This window comes from Colobus angolensis, unplaced genomic scaffold (assembly GCF_000951035.1).
Source record: "Colobus angolensis palliatus isolate OR3802 unplaced genomic scaffold, Cang.pa_1.0 Scaffold109, whole genome shotgun sequence".
Classification (NCBI taxonomy): Eukaryota; Metazoa; Chordata; class Mammalia; order Primates; family Cercopithecidae; genus Colobus; species Colobus angolensis.
Window position 1 is genome coordinate 7,135,814 of NW_012111919.1, and position 4,875 is coordinate 7,140,688.

Genomic DNA, 4,875 nt, shown 5'->3' on the forward strand with positions numbered 1-4,875 from the left:
TTGCTTGAACCCAGGAGGCGGAGATTGTGGTGAGTCAAGATCGCGCCATTGCACTCCACCTTGGGCAACAAGAGCAAAACTCCCTTTCAATAAATATATATATATATATCTTTATGTCCATCTAAGCAACCTGGTAAAGCAGGTACAATATGACTTACAAGTGGGAAGCAGAATATTAAAATTTGGATCCTGAGCCTGATAGTGTATAGTGGGAAGCTGGGTTCTGAAAATGGGCAGTCTTGGGTTTGAATAGCTTCTTCCCCCTGCCCCCAAGGCTGGAGTGCAGTGGTGCAATCACGGCTCACTTGATCTCCCAGGCTCAGGTCATCCTCCCACCTCAGCCTCCCGAGTAGCTGGGACTACTCGTGTGCCACCATGCCTGGCTAATTTTTGTGTTTTTCATAGAAACAGGATTTCACCATGTTACCCAGAGTGATCTTGAACGCCTGAGCTCAAGCAATCCTGTGTCTTGGCCTTCTAAAGTACTGGGATTGCAGGTGTAAGCCACCTCTCCCTGCGTGAATAGCTTCCTGTGTGGCCTCTGATGAAGCATTTAACCTCTCTGAATCTCGGTTTTCTCATCCGTAAAATGGGGATAACAATATAAAAATAAAAGACATCCATATTCTTAAGAGTCATTGGTTATTTCTGGGCCTTCTCTTTGACTTTCTTTCTTTCTTTTTCTTTCTTTCTCTTTTTCTTTTAACATTTATTCCATTCACTGTATGCAATTCTTTCACTTTTTTTTTTTTTTTTTTTTTCCAGCTGGAATCTAGTTCTGTCACCAGCCTGGAGTGCAGTGGCACGATCTCGGCCTGCTGCAACCTCTGTCTCCCGGGTTCAAGTTATTCTCCTGTCTCAGCCTCCCGAGTAGCTGGGATTACAGGCATGCACCACCATGCCCAGCTAATTTTTGTATTTTTAGTAGAGACGGGGTTTCACCATGTTGGCCAGGATGGTCTCAATCTCTTGACCTCTCATGATCCGCCTGCTTCGGCCTCCCGAAGTGCTGGGATTTCAAGTGTGAGCCACCACGCCTGGCCCTCTTTGGCTGTCTTTCTAAGGTGATTTAATATCTCATAATTTCTACCATCTAGCATCTTTCTAACTACCCTTCTCAAGACCCCAGTCTTCTACTCCATCTAATCAAATCTTTCTCTTCCTTTAGGCAGTCCCCAGCCTCCGGGAGTCCTGTTCATTTTTTTGGAAGAGCAGCTTAGCTCTCTGCCTCACAGCACAATGCTGGAGTACCTTCCCTCAGAGCTAAAATTTCATCAGGAAGCAGCATTAAACAGAGCCTCTGCCTAACACTGCCTTCAGCACAAGGCCCGGCAAAAGCTCTTAACCCAGTGTCCTTGAATACGATTCATTTTCTTGGGCAAGGTGCTCTCCTCCACCAGCATCTGTGAGCAGGAGAGAGTACCATCTTCAGATCTAAACCCTGCCATCTTCCTCAGGAGGCACAACTGCCTATTCGCTTCTTCTAGAAGGAGTGAAGTTACCAATGTGAACTTACAGATTTGTCCTAATAAAATGTTGCTTTTAGCTCTTTAATATATAGGGATCCCATGTTGGAGTTTAGTAGAAATACAGGGTTCAGACACTAAAAAAACAGTTGACAACCACTGACTTGGGTCTTTTCTGTTTGCTCCCTGCTAGTCAGAAGGAAGACAGTTTGTTCTATTTTCTTTTCTTTCTTTCTTTTTTTTTTTTTTTTTTAATGAGACAGAGTTTCACTCTTGTCGCCCAGGCTGGAGTGCGTGGTACGATCTCAGCTCACTGCAACCTCTGCCTCCCGGGTTTAAGCAATTCTCCTGCCTTAGCCTCCCCAGTAGCTGGGATTACAGGCATGTACCACCACTCCCAGCTAATTTTTGTATTTTTAGTAGAGATGAGATTTTACCATGTTGGCCAGGCTGGTCTCGAACTCCTGACCTCAGCTGATCCACCCACCTCAGCCTCCTAAAGTGCTAGGATTACAGGCGTGAGCCACCGTACTTGGCCTTATTTTCCTTTTGAACCACAAAGATCCTTTCTTTCTCCAGTATTTATTCAATTAACTTTCTTTCTCTCATATTCCAAAACTAGCAGAATGTTTATATCCTGACACCTAAGGACACAAGACCCTCTCATCTTAATTTCTCTTAATCATAGCAGATTTTTACATTCTCTTCCTAATATAAATGTGTTCATGAGTTACAGCTGCTGATTTTATAATTACCAACGAACTGGTTTTGGATGCAAGGAGACATTTTCTTCAAGTCATAGCATTTAGAACAGTCAACTGACCAGAATTTTAACGAGGTGATATTATGGTACGTATTTGTTTATATAACTAAAACAACAAACTTAGATTTTAGATATTTTCCCTCAAAATGAACCCAACTTTCAACTGCTTTAGAAGAATACGTTGATATATTTCATTATGAATATACAAACTTGTATATAAAGAAATCCCTAACTAAATGTTTGGAACTATTTCCTTTAATTTAATTTTATTATTTTATTTTATTTTGAGACAGAGTCTCACTCTGTTACCCAGGCTGGTGTGCAGTGGCATGATCTCAGCTCACTGCACACTCCACCTCCTGGGTTCAAGTGCTTCTCTTGCCTCAGCCTCCTTAGTAGCTGGGACTACAGGTGTTCACCACCACCCCCAGCAAATTTTTGTATTTTTAGTAGAGACGGGGGTTTCGCCATGTTGGCCAGCCTGGTCTTGAACTCCTGACCTCGAGTGATCCCCGCCCCCACCTTGGCCTTCCAAAGTGCTGGGATTATAGGCGTGAGCCACTGCGCCCGGCCGGAACTATTTCCTTTAGGCCAACCTGAAAAACTGAGGTTGGCGTAATGATAATGGTTGAGCTCTCAAAAAAATAAATAAAAGCATTTAACAACCTACATGATCTTCAGTATATAGCAGCAATGAGTATTAATTCTGAAATTGTATCTTGAAGATTTCTAAAAAATGCAATCTTGAGAAATAAATTACAGAAAAAAAGAAACTCTTCAAAACAGAAATTTTAAAAAATGACACTAAGCTCCACAGGGCAGGGATTTTTGTCACTTCTGTGCTCTGCTACATCTCCAGTGCCTAGAACAGGGCCTGGCACATGGTAGGTACTCAGTAAATACATGGTGAATGAATATATATATATATATATATATATATATTTTTGAGATGGAGTCTCACTCTTGTTGCCCAGGCTGGAGTGCAATGGCATGATCTTGGCTCACTGCAGCCTCTGCCTCCCGGGTTCAAGCAATCCTCCTGCCCTAGCCTCCTAAGTAGCTGGGATTGCAAGTGCCTACCACCACTCCTGGCTAATGTTTATATTTTTAGTAGAGACGGGGTTTCACGGTGTTGACCAGGCTGGTCTTGAACTCCTGACCTCAGGTGATCTGCCTTTCTTGGCTTCTCAAAGTGTTGGGATTACAGGCATGAGCCACCGCGCCTGGCCTAGCAGCAATATTTTAAAACATTATCATCAGTCAGCATACTTAATGCCTCCTCAAGTGCCCTGTGAGGAATCCTATCAGAGAGAAGACTTTGAGACATAATCCCCACCCCAAGCACTAAAAATGTAGTCAAGGAGATGAGATCAGAGGGAAGGTTCCTGAGGGGTGGGAGGAAAGCTTGGCTGCTGGAGGCTGTATTAGAGCCAAGTTCACTTTCCCCCTTTCCTGGAGTCAACAAAGTGCCAAGCCACAGTTTGCTGTCACAGCTTATGAGATCTAATTAGTCGGTGGTGTTATTTCTCCTCAACTTGAAATCAACCACAGTGAGTATTTATACTATAGGAGCCAAGCAAAAGCTACAAATCAGGGTTTCCCCCAACCCCCTCCCAAGGGAACCAGTTCGCCAGCGCACCAGTCACTCCTCGGGCCTAGTAGAAAACTTGAAGCAGCCTGGGAGGTTGCAGCTGCAGTTTCCAAGAGGAGCGTGGCATGAAATTGGGTCTGATGTGGCACCAGAGCCTCAGGGTGGTGATGGCTGGAAGAGAGGCCTGAGGGGATGGGCCTCATGACTGGGATGGGAAAAGTGGCCCAGAGTTACCAACCCTCCAGGGGGCAGGGGGCAGAGCAGGGGAGGCCTAGGGCCAGCCTGGACAACTAGGAGGACCAGTGCTCATACCTCCAGTCTGGAGGCCATGGCGGGACCAATGACATCAGTGGGAGGTTGACCAGTAGGACCCGCTAGAGGCAGTCAAGGCCGTGAGGGTAGGGAATGGCAAGAGGACAGAAAACGTTTCTCCTGGCCAAGATGAGAGGTGAGGTACCCCAGCCCCAACTTTAGGTCTTCCCTGGGGAGAAAGAGGGGAGCAGAAATGCGAGGGCGAGATGATCTTGCATTTACTGAGTTTTAATCTTGAGTTAATTGTGTTTGAAACCAGAAGTGACTAACTTACCTTAGGAGGCAAATTTTAAGTTTTCCCATCCTTGGTGAAAATGTGAGCATGGGAGCCAAGATAACTCCTATTTCATAAAAGAATATCTTTGAACATCTGAATCTTATGGACTTGCTACTGAAAAAAAATTTTTTTGCTTCTCCCACCCCCACCAAAATGAAGTCAGGATGAGCTCTTTTCCAGGAAACATTTTTCCTTTCTTTTATTTATTTTTCCTGAGTTGGGATCTCACTCTGTCACCCAGGCTAAAGTGCAGTGGCATGACCATGGCTCACTACAGCCTCAAACTCCCCGGTTCAAGTGATCATCCCTCCTCAGCCTCCCGGGTAGCTGGGATTACAGGCCCAAACCACCACACCACCGCAAACAGCTAATTTTTTTTTTTTTTTTTTTTTTTTGAGACGGAGTCTCACTCTGTCGCCCGGGCTGGAGTGCAGTGGCCAGACCTCAGCTCACTGCAAGCTCCGCC